At 29.5% G+C, this 13415-nt stretch overlaps 1 protein-coding gene across 1 annotated transcript in view; it reads right to left on the bottom strand.

The window, feature by feature from the left end:
* Positions 1 to 13415, bottom strand: part of tok (tolloid-like protein 1 tolkin) — a 159352-nt gene that overhangs the window by 83485 nt on the left and 62452 nt on the right.

Here is a 13415-nt window from a genome sequence, read left to right as displayed (position 1 = left end):
ATTTGCTTGATTTTGCATAATTTAAAAAAGTAATTACAATTACAAAATTGTTCTTAAAAGTTTTTTTTTTTTTTTTTTTGAATTTATTAAAAAGTTTTTCCATTGCCTTATGCTCTGTGTTGATACTTGCTTTTGACTTTGCTTAAATACCACAGCAATTAAAAATAATGTTTGTCTATTGCTTTTCCAACTAGCCTGCCCGAAGAAGGATGGAATAAAGATTACCATGGTCCTATAATTTATGGAAAACAAATTTTTATACAAACAAGCCTAAAGTCAAACGGGGCTGACTACATCATACCCTCCACTATTTTATTTATTTTTGTAGATCTAAATTTTCGACACCATCTCAAATCCTTCAAATTTAGTGGATAAAGATTTAACCTTTATATATACGTATATATATTTTAATCTGAAACGATTTGACAAAACTCTTTACACTTTTACAAAATCTTAAACCAAAGAAGTCCCATACCGATTTAATTCAGTATTGGGGCAGTTAGTAAAAAAAATCGGAGTAAAACTTTGGTCTCTGTGTTCATATGAGTAAATCGGGCGAAAAATATAGATGGGAGCTATATCTAAACCTGAACCGATTTCAAACAAATTTACCACACTGTATGATAGTATCAGTTGTACTTTTTGTGAAAAATTTAACGCAAATCATGAAAAACTCTGGTTTCTAGGACCATACAAGTGCATATAGGGCGAAAGGTATATGTGGGGCTTTATCTAAATCTTAATGGATTTCTTCTAAAATCAATAGCATTATATTCTGACGCAAAGCACAGACATGTGCCAAATTTGAAGTCGATTGGACAAAATCTGCGACTTTTGATTTAGATCTCAAAAATGTGTTCACAGACAGCCGGACGGACATGGCTAGATCGACTCGAAGGCCGGTTCTGAGCATTATAGCGAAAGATACCATGTGTCTATCTAGTCTCCCTCTGGGTCAGAGATGTTCCGAGTGGCATTTTTTTTACTGTCAAAAAGTTGTAAACGTCGATAACAGGTTGGCCTATTTTGAGGCAAAACCGAAGGAGTACTACCAAAATGGTATCAAATAATTCGAAGGTTATTGTAATCGTTGTATCGCTCTTGAAGGGAATTATGTTGAATAATAAAAACGAATTTTGACAAAAAAAATGTGTTTTTCTTTGTTAGACTGGGGACTTATCAGCCAACCTGTTACCTGTATAAAACGTAAAAACTTAGTAAATGTCGAAAACCCCTACAGCTTTCTTAGATTTGATTTCAAAAACTATGTTTAATATCCGAAGTCATAGAAACGTCATAATAAAGTATTTTAGAATTTTTTATAATAATATTTTGAAATTTTTACTCAATGCAATTTGCACAAGAAATAAACTGTTCTAAAACAGATGTACTCTTTTATATTATATTGTCGAAAACTATGTATTTTCAGAGGGTTTACGACGATTGTGATGTATGGTAAAATACGTCGTAAATGTACACTCAAAAAAGTTTACTTGGATCCAAAGATTTTGACCTTCCCTTAAGGATTTTGGTATTGATTCCGAGCCAAAGATGCGGCTTCCTTAAAATAACGACATTTTTTAGGGGCCTCCCTGGCTTTAAATCTAGGATCGATAAAATTAAAATTGGATACAGATCTCATTCATCGAATTTTTATTCTCTGTTTGCGATATATTAATAAAGGTATTCATGTACAAACAAATCCCAGTTTCAAAATCCAAATTGTGCCAGGTACTTCAAAATAAAAACAGTTTTCTTAATGCTAAAAAACTTTAAACCAAATATACAAATCCTTAAAATAAGTCTTAGCCTATATTTGAAGCGTTTTTATCTTACATTTAAAAATTCAATATGTCAGTTGAGTTAAAGACGATTTCTTTAAATTAAAAATGTTTTTCTTTATTTTAAGGAAATTTTGCCTTACTTCAAATATCTACAACTTCAGCAGAGACGCAAAATTTCAAGATTTGTGTCCTAAATTTAATTAAAAATTTTTTTGAAGCAAGGATTATCAACTTTCTTGTAATTAAAATGTCATTGTTTTAAAGAATTTTGTCCTTAGCATTGCGTAAATTTGGAGTCCTAAAATTCAAGTTGCATAATCTTCCATATTAGGTCAATATTTTTTTCAGTGTATGTCAAATACATTACAGTTTACGACAGACCATCTCTGCTCTGGGTGTTACAAGCATACGAAATAGAGCTCAACCGAAGCGTTTTTTTGTGCTGAAGTAATACAGTCCATGGCTTTTAATATTATTTTAGAACTAACAGACTTTTTACTATACAAAATTCAGTAGTTGGATATTGCAATGACAGACAAGAGTTTTTTTTTTGTTTAATATTTTTTTCCGTTTTATTTTTACTAGGAGAATTCTATATGAAATTATTTATTCAAAAAGTTAATATTCTTCTAAATTTATTCCAATTGAATTCCAAAATGCTGAAATAGCACCACTTCTGAAGTACTACTGCGAACTCTTATTATCAAATTGCATCCAACTATCCACTTCTCCATCCATTGCGTGTTTGGTTGTACTTTTTCACAGTGTACATTATTCGAGGAACGAAAAATTGTGAAAAATGATTTTTCACTCGTTTTTAAGCCTTTAGTAATTTCTTAGTTCGTATGTCTTTATTTCACGAATTATAGGTCATTATTTTTTTATTGTCGGGCTGAATCCAATGACCCTATCTAAAATAAAATCTGTTTATTCTTTAAGACAGGAAAGTCGATTAATCAATTTTGAACAATCGATTATTTGTTTTGAAAAATTTATTAGTCGCTCTGCGCCAACATTAAAATTCGATGGGCTATTGTCGAAAATTATTAAATATCGACCTTATTGGGTCGATATAGCATAACATGTTTGGGACATATATTTTAATATGTTAGAACATATTATGTTCTAACATATATGTTTGAATGCAATGGTTAGTATGCCCGCCTTGCATACACAAGGTCGTGGGTTCGATTCCTGCTTCGACCGAACACCCAAAAGTTTTTCAGCGGTGGATTATCCCACCTCAGTAATGCTTGTTTCAAAGCTTCTAAAAGTGGTTTCACTGCAATGTTAAACGCCGTTCGGACTCGGCTATAAAAAGGAGGTCCCTTGTCATTGAGCTTAACATGGAATCGGGGCAGCACTCAGTGGTAAGAGAGAAGTTCACCACTGTGGTATCACAATGGACTGAATAGTCTAAGTGAGCCTGATACACCGGGCTGCCACCTAACCTAACTTAACCTAACCTTAGATGCAAGCATATATTAATTTAGAAATATCATATAAACATATGTGTTTACAAAGAGAGTCCAAGAGAGTATGCTGCAAGTAAAAGAATGGAAGTAACCAATTGGCGCCTTAAAATTAAATACATACACAAAGAAAATGTCATTGAATTTTTTTCTACCAGTGTATGCCTAAGGTGAAAGATAATATGTTTGAACAATACAAGCAATATTTTGTTAGGACCAATCCTCAAAATATATATGCTTGAATCAGAATGTGTTTGGGGTATATGTTACAGAAGCGAATTTTTTGAGGGTCTTAAAAAGCAAACTTGGCCGACATAGGATAATAATAAATCTACATTTGTCAACAAAAAAACTCGATTATTCGTATTAAAGTATAGTTAAAAACAACGTCAAAAGGCGATTAGTAAAACGTTCCCGGTTTAAACTATATGCAAAATTTGTGGAAAATAAGAAGCCATTGACGTATGTATGTTTTGGAGATAACTCAAAACAAGGTAGCAAAAGTGCTTCGATAATTGGTGCAAGCACTGAAAAAAATATTGTCGTGAGGTCAAAGATTTCATGTCTTTAAACTACGAATGCAAATTTTGCTTAGCATTGAAGACGCATTTCTCTAATATAAAGTTTTTTTCCTTGCCCAAAAGTCGATAAACTTTTCATATTATCCTTATAATTAATCGATTTCACTTAAAAATGGGTATCATAACATGAAAGAAAAAATGTTTGGCCTAAGGTCAACTTGACTTTAATAATTCAGAAAAATTCTTTAAATTTAGTGAAATTGTCTTTAAATTTGTTGTCTTTTTGCATCTTGACTACAAAGAAACAATTCGTTCAAATATAGGACATGTTTTTCAACACTTTATTTTAAAGAGGTTTTTTTACTTGAAACAAAGCATAATTTCTACTGGAAGTCGGTTCTTAATTTGGAGAATAAATGACTTTGATAGCATATGAAGGAAAAAAGCTGAAAAAGCGAAAAATTAAAATTTACTTCCTAGAAGCAAGTACACAAAACCGAAATTTAAAAGAGAATTGTGTCTTAAAAGTGTCCTTACTCGTATTCTCCGCTTCTTTGGCTCGGAATCAATACCAAAATTTTTAAAGTAAAGACAAAATCTTTGGAACCGGACATGCTTTTTTTTCAGTGAGCGTATACAAAAGTATATAGATCTTAATGGGGAATATTTTGAAAAACAATAAAGCGAGTTTCGATAATTAATATTTATTTTTGTTCTATAATCCCGAAATATAAAAGGCAACCCTCGTAATTTGTATGGTTTTTAAGCATAATTAATAATTCTTAATGATTATTATGTCATTGTTTTAAAGAGATCAATGTGTTGTAATTCACATAGTAATTGTAGTAAATCGATTTTTAAAATAGTTGGCAACACTGCTTACATTTGATATCTGAGTGAGTTATGCCTCTTTTTCTTCTATGCCGACTTATCAGTTTTCATTTGAGTGCGTAACACATACATCATCATAAGACAATAAACAAACAAAGCCGTACACACAAGCACACACACACACACACATGTTTGCACATGAATGCACATAAGCATAAGCGAATATATACATGCGTATGAATGTATGTGCAAAAGTATTAGATTGACATTGAGTGAAATATATTCACATAGGATAATAAATACATGCATGTACATAAATGTACACGAACAAATACTTTTATTGTCCTACGTGATTTTAGAATAGTTGGTAAACGTGATCACATATGAAACTGAATTGAATTCAAATGCATTTCATTTAAATTGAGAGTTAAATATAAATTAATTGAAATAAATACATTTAAAAAATAAACAAACAAGGAAAGAAATAGAGGTTAATTTCAGAACTTTTTTTCGGCAAATTCAAGAGAATGTATTAGACGTAATAATTTTTTTTCCACTGCTTAAAGAACATTCCTTATTTTAATTAAACAAATTTAGTTACACTGTTAGAAAAATATGTTTTTCATATGTTCCGATATAAACAAAATGAGTTTCGGGCATAATTTTTCAAACACAATATATTTAAGTGCAAAATGTAATGTTCCTAAATTAGCATTAAATGTTTGGGACACATATGTTAATATGTTACAATATATTATGTGTGGGACAAGAATGTTTCATAAAATGTGTAAATGTAAACATATGTATATAAATTTACAAATTTCGAAATATGTTATATTGTGATATTTTATTCAGGGAGCGACAGAGAGTATAGGGAACGAAATAGAGATGGAAACCGGGAGGGTTGGCGAAATATATCAACATAACACAGCGAGAGAATCAAAAGAGAGCAATTTCTGTGAAACTACTTGTATGTTGCTTCGGAAAACTGTTTTATGTGTTCATTTGTTTTGGCTATGCGCTTGACATGTTAATAAGATTTCGCCAAAAATTTGATTTGCTTAAGTCTAAATATTATTTAATTTGAATATTAAATTGCGTATTCGGAGTAAAGCGACTACACATTCGGAACGAAGAGAATAACCATTAGAAAAGCATGTGGTTTTGCCTTGAGGGCAGAAATTTAAGTATGTGTGGACATGTGTTTTGGCATTATGGGCACAATTTTTGTTGGTTCGTCAAAAAAAAATCGGAACGTACGACGAGTAAGTCAAAATATTTAGGAAGAAAAAAAACAGTGGAAAATATATAAAAATTACAAAAAGATTTTCAGAAAAAAATAAGTCTAGTTCCTTTTTATTAATAAGTAGTCCAAGATGAGTTGACGGAAAAATAAAAGCGGGCATGAGGTTCAAGTTTTGCAGCTAAAATTATTTTTCATTTTAGCGGCAAATCTCTAAAAGCCGAATAACATAATTTTTAGGCAAATTGTATTATAACTTGGTGAGGAATGATCCAAAACAACAATTGAAAAAGTTTATTTTCTTTAAAATGAATTAACAAAGAAAAGAAAACGTTAAAATATAGCAAGTTTAGAGCGATAATGCCAACTTAATTCCGGCCCTAAAGGTAAAAATGAAATTAAGTACAAAATTATTCGTTAATAAATATTCATATAAATATTCATATTTATTTGTATTTCTAAATACGATAAATTTAAATGCATTTAAAATGGTGTTAAATACTAGTTCACACCTAACTAAATGTATCTTTATACTGTAAAATTATTTATGTTTATATTCGACTTCACGTTCTTCTTTTGTTAGAGTTTTTGAATTTCTTCGAAAATTTCAAACTTTTATACCAAAAACATTTCTTTGTTACTAAATTTTTGTAATAAAAAATAATATTTTATCCAAAAGCTCAGTCTATTTCATTTACATCAAGCACTGTTCTTTTCTGATTGTAAATCTTTAATAACACACATTTCGGAGTTTCATTATAAAAATTTAATTTAATAATATATAAATTTAAATATATAAATTTAAAACAAAATGGTGTTCGGTCGGAGCAGGGATTGAACCCAGGACCCTTTGCACGCAAGGCAGACATGCTACCTATTGCTCCACGTGGCCAACAAATGTATGTTTCAGTTGAATAATGTTTTGTTTGCATCGGCACGTGGGCGCTGCAAACTATGCTATATAATGTAACTTATAACGACAAGTGTCTATTGGTGACTATAACAGCTACGTACGGTCCTCGGTTCGCTTCTCAGTCCAGGCGAAAGGTAAAATTTAAAAAAATTTATTAAATTGAATAATTTCTTCAACATTGTTTGTATTACAGAAAAAGGTGGTAAGAACTAAAAAATATCGTGGAAGTGAGAAAGATGTGAGGGAATATGCAATTAGGCAGAAATATTTTTTCTTTTTAGCACAATCTTCTTTGCGAAAAAATTATTCCAAGCATATAATATTTTTTGGGCTCACAATGCTTGCAAACATATAATATGTTCACATAAAATAAACATTATAATGTTTCGCCAATATCCAATATTACATGTGCTTCCTGCAAATTATGTTTGGAACATATGTTAGAGAAGCAATTTTTTTGAGGTTGTAGAAATTGCAAATATGTCGTTAGCACGTTGCAAATATGTCATTAGCACATTTTTCGAAATATTTACAACTATTTTGTAGAAAATATGAATTTAATAAATTTGTATGCTTTATGAGTGTATTTTCTTCTCTTTTTTAGTTCTTTTAACTCACGTACACAGTAGTACACAAAAAAATTAATAACGTGAAGAAAATTGTCTCATATTGGGGAAATTTTAACTAAAACATATTAAATTTCCATAAATTAAAATAAAGTTAGTCAATTCTTTGGGTTGCATTACATTTCTAAAAAATAGTTAATGCAATTTAAGAGCCAGTGTAAAAGGCGTTTTTGATACACATTAAAAATTCTGGCTAGGGAAGAACTTCTAGAATATTTAGCTGGATTATAGTTTAATTGATTTTGGGATGAAATGGATAATTTATTCTAAGGGATTTAATAAAATCAAATCCATAAACTGAGTTTAAGTGATAAGATTGAATTGAAGTAAATTTAATTGATGTATCGATTTGCATGGAAAAAATTCCTATATGTTTTCTCCATTAAAAGTTAGCATATAAGGTCCAAATTGATTTAACTACCCCACACTCTAAAAAAAAAAAGTTTACTTGGATACAAAGATTTGACCTTCCCTTAAGGATTTTGGTATTGATTCCGAGCCAAAGCTGCGACTTCTTTAAAATAAAGAAATTGTTTAGCGACCTATCTGACTTAAAAAAAAAAGTTATATATCATTCTATATTCAATATTTCAATTAATATAAGGACGATTTCTTTAAATCAAAATTATATTTCCTTACTTTGAGGGAAATATTCCTAAGTTCAAAGACATATGTTTAATGGATGAACTGAATTGAATCAAGGATTATAAGCCGAAAATTTAGGTTGCGCATCTTTAATATCACGTAAATATTTTTTCAGTGCAGCGAAATCTATACTAACGACTATGGAAAAGTTCATTGGTCCGAATGGAAACATGTATAGTCAGACGTGTATAGACTTGTATCTAGCATTCCTTTCAATGAGTCAATTCATCAAGTTCCTTATTATTCTTTGGCCATAAAACTCGAATAATTAGTAATTACAAATACAAATTTGGACGTTAATCGTTTGTTTCGATATCATGAAAACATGAAAAGAATTTAATTACTTTCTTTAAATTTAAATGAATTGTATTCAACTAGCCTAAACCAAAATGGACTTAATTGAATATACTATCATAAAATCGTATTTAATTTAACTGAAATGAATTAAACTCCGAAATTTAAAACATTTTTTAATGTTCTCCTTAAGGAACTCCTTACACTTTAATATTTTTTGAAAATTTCACATATCCCATCTATTGTGCGGAGTTTCCTTTTCTTTCAAAGCTGATTGGCTAACTGACTGGCTGACTGCTTAAAAGTTCTGGGTCACTCATTGGACATTTGATGGAAATATGAGCATGCATTTTTGTTTTCTGTTTTCCTTGTTTCCTTTTGTTGGGGTTTCCTTGACTCGGTATCATTGTTTTATGGAAAATGTGTCATGAGAGATTAAAACGAAAGATGAAAAATGAAATAAAGAGAAAAAACCATGTATAGTCAAGAAATGAAATGGGGAAAACCATGAAAATCAATCAAAATCTATGAAAAGCAAAAAAGAGCAACGATATAAAGCGAAACCGCACATCTGTGCAATGGGAACATTCACATGAATAATTGAAAATTGATCAATTTTACCAAAGCTAGCGAAGTGTAAACTTGTTTAGATGTAGATGGCTATACAAAGTAGTGACAAGATGCGAGTGGAACATTATTGACAAGAAGATTAATTTTTACAGTGTGCAACTTTAGCAGCTCAAGAGTGAAATAATATGGAATTTACATGGGGAAATAAACGTTGAGCGATTAACAGGATTCGGTTAGAAATTGAAAATAATTTAAACAAATCTGACGAAATCGATGCCAAAGTATTTTAAAATTTCTTAATATTTCTTCTAAATTGTAAGTTAGTCCATATGGAATCTATGGCAAAAAAGGCATATTAGATACGCTTTTAACCCAATTCAGTTCTTAATTGGTTTACAATTTACCAATTTTAGCACGGTAATTATTAAAAGAGCCTGCAAAAGGCTACGGAAATCAAATCTGGGAATCGCTTTATATAGATGCTATATTTATTTAAGAATCGATATTGATCAATGTTTGCATCGCTGTTAGACGGCATACACTAATATCGTGTTCAAAATTTCAACCGGATCGGGTGAAAATTGTACTTCCAAGAGAATCCCGAAATTAAATCTATATGACGGTTTTTATGGGGCCTACACGGGCGAAAAATACTGTTTTTCATATGTTTGGATGTAAAAATTATAAGTTTGCAACTAAAATTTTTTAACACAATATTTTTAAGTGCAAGCATATAATGTTCATAAACTAGCCATGTTATGCTAGTTTGGGACATATATGTTAATATGTTAGAACATATTATGTTTGGGACATAAAACGTTTGTAAATATAATATGCTTAAATGCAAACATATATTAATTTAGAAATGGCCTATAAACATATATGTATTTAGAAAAGGAGACCTAGAGAGTATGCTGCAAGTAAAATAATGGAAGTAACTAATTGGAGCCTTAAAAATATATCCACACAAAGAAAATTTCATTGAAAAATTTTTTTTTACCAGTATATGCCCTAAGGTGAAACATAATATGTTTGAACAATACAAACAAAGTATTATTTGGACCAATTCTGAAAATATATATGCTTGAAGCAAAATGTGTTTGGGGTATATGTTACAGAAGCGATTTTTTTTTTTGAGGATGTATACAATACCATCCGACCTACATCAATAAAAACTGTTTGAGCCAATTTTTAAGTCAAGAGCTTGTTTCGTTTTGAAGTTTGCGTCATTTCAACAGCCGGTCGAACTGACATTGCTAGATCGATTTTCACCACAACCCAGAATATATACCTTCTGGGGTCTGAGGCCAATATTTCGATGTGTTACAAACGGAATAACAAAGTTAGAATAGCCCGCCATACTATAGGTAAATATCGTGAAATATCAGGCTGCCACCTAACCTAGTCTGTTTATACACACAAAATATTTTTCCTGATTCAATCTCGAAATTTATTGATCCAATTAATTTTTTAATAGAAATTTCGTAAATCACGAAAATGGTAGTATCAATCACAGTTTTAATTGGGAATCAAAAATACATGATTATAAAGTTTGTTTTTTTTTTTTGGCAAATTTCAATTAATTTTTTAATTTATTCAATTAAAATTTTAATCGATGTTGATTGTAATGCTCAACTCATTTTGTAATTAAAAGCGTAACTGTTTTTAATCTTAACACGTTAAATAACAAACTTACTTAAAAATTTAAAAATTGCAGTAAATATTTTTCGATATAAGTTCGAAGATGGGCTATATCGGACCAAGTTTTGATATAGTCCCCATATAAACCGACCTCTCGATTTGGGGTCTTGGGCTTATAAAAACTGTAGTTTTTATCCAATTTGTAGGAAATTGGAAATCTAGAGGTATTTTAGGACCATCAAAAAGTGTAAATATTTTTCGACAAATTCCAAAAAATTTATACACATAATTATTTTTCGTTTTTCACTTGTTACAGAAACATTCGTAGTTTTAACGAAAACAATTTGGAGTCTAAAAGACGTTTTTAATATAGTTTACGTTTCATTAATTTACTTTTTTAAAAGCTAAAGAGCCAACCAACAAGTCAATAAATAGACAAAAGAAATAACTTAATTAAATTAATTTCATTCACGCCTAAGGCATCCAAGCTCTGCACATCGATGTTACTCTGCTTGCTCATATCTAATGAATTATACTCTTTCTCTCCTGTACAGAGTTTCGGTGGTACAAATATTTCATATTCGGTTGAACACACATCGCTTTACAATACACTCACATATGCAAATAAATTTCATCACAGCCACACACACACACACACAAATATTAAAATGAGTTTAATTCAGCAACAGATAACTAACCAAGTCATGCTGATGCACATGATGAGCATTTACTTTTGCATTTATTTGCGATAGGGTTTTTCCGACTTTATGGCATATCGAAGAATGTGAAAAACAAGGTTCTTATGTCTTGGTCTAGATTAGAGACGGAAAATGAATTCTCTGTTAATTGCACAAACAGGTTAAATATGTTAAAGTGGGAAGTGAGCATATGCATAAAGTAGGTCAAGATAGGAATTAAAATGAAATAAATCTCGCTTTTTTTTCCAGAGATTACAAATCTAGGCTTTTTGGGTAAGATGTGTGTGTGTGGTACACAAAATGTCATAGGAATTGTATTTCATGAAAATACCAAATACACACACAATTTTTTCTTTTCAATCACTAAATTAATTGATCCAATTAATTTTTTAATTGAAATGTCTTCAATCATGAAAATGATAATATCAATCACAGGTTTAATTGGGTTTCGAAAAGTTTCTTGATTAAAAAATTAATTGATTTCAATAGCAAATTTCAATTATTTTTTTAATTGATTCAATTAAAGTTTTAATTGATGTTGATTGCAAAATTCAATTAATTTTTTAATTAAAAACGAAACTATTTTTAATCGCTATAGTATATTTCAATGAGTTTCTTTAACTATTTTTAATAATTTTTAGTTTGATTTAAAAATGCATACTTTCAATTTCTTTTAATTAAGATTCAAAAAAATATGCAGAAGTGTCTTACTCTTCCGAGTTTGATTAAAAAGTTAATTGTATCAATTAATTTTTTAATTTAAAATTTAAAAAATGTCAATCATTGACTTAATTTACTTAATTTTTCTAAATTTTAATTTTCTCGATTAAAAGGTTAATAGTATCAATTAATTTTTTAATTGAAAAAGTTTTCAACTTCAATAAACTTTTTAATTGAGAATATTTTGGTGATATTTTTGTTTTCTGTGTAGCTTTGAAGCCGATAGAAAGAAAGAAACACTCAAAAAAAGTGAACCCTATATTTCATTAAAGCCGATTTATTTCTATTTTAGTTTAGTTAAAGTCATGGAAACTTTCTTAAAACGCAATAACTCCATGCGTTTTAAGAAAGTTTCCATGACTTTAAAAATTGTTTGTGTAGTTACACTAACTAAAACAGAGGAAAAATTATACACAAATGAAGCATAAAATTAACTAAATCGTGTCTCCCACAAAATAGTTCCCAAATTCTTAAAATTTGTAAATTTTACAAATTAGTATGACACTAAAGATTTTTTTTGCAATTTTGAACTACAATGTTTTCCTTCAAACTACGAAGTTTTCCTTAATAAGTTAAAAATAATAATTTTGTCTAATATTTTTTTTTTTTGAAATTGTCGAAAATTATTTACTTATTTTTGTGAAAATTTTCTAAAATTAATCTATTTTTTTCTAAAATTAACTAAAATTTTCTTTCCTCGTGGTTTCACTACTTTTTGAAGGAATAGTTCTCCATTCGGTGAAACGAAATTTTAGGCAAATGAAAATAAAACAATTATATACGGCCGTAAGTTCGGCCAGGCCGAAGCTTATGTACCCTCCACCATGGATTGCGTAGAAACTTCTACTGAAGACTGGCATCCACAATCGAATTACTTGGGTTGCGGTAACACTTGCCGATGGCAAGGTATCTTAAAACTTCCTAACACCGTAATATATACCACATACGTACGTCCATACGTGGTATATATTAAACTAAAAAAAGACCGACTAAATACGTATATAATTAAGTTTAAAGTTTCTAAAAAAACAAAGAATTTTGACAACATTTTCTATAAAAGTAAAATTTTGAAAAAATTTTCTATAGAAATAAAATTTGGAAAAAATTTTCTATAGAAATAAAATTTGAAAAAAAATTTCTATTGAAATAAAATTTTGACAAAATTTTCTATAGAAATAAAATTTTGACAAAATTTTCTTTAGAAATAAAAATTTTGACAAAATGTTCTATAGAAATAAAATTATGACAAAATTTTCTATAGAAATAAAATTTTGACAAAATTTTCTATAGAAATAACATTTTGACAATGTTTTCTATAAAAATAAAAATTTGGTAGACTATTTTTGGCTCGAGTGGCAACCATGAATATGAACCGATATGGACCAATTTTTGTGTGATTGGGGATCGGCTATATATAACTATAGACCGATATGGACCAATTTTGGCATGTATATTAG

This window comes from Haematobia irritans, chromosome 1 (assembly GCF_050003625.1).
Source record: "Haematobia irritans isolate KBUSLIRL chromosome 1, ASM5000362v1, whole genome shotgun sequence".
Lineage (NCBI taxonomy): Eukaryota > Metazoa > Arthropoda > Insecta > Diptera > Muscidae > Haematobia > Haematobia irritans.
Note: the sequence above shows the minus strand (reverse complement) of the source record. Positions and strands in the feature narration are given on the sequence as shown.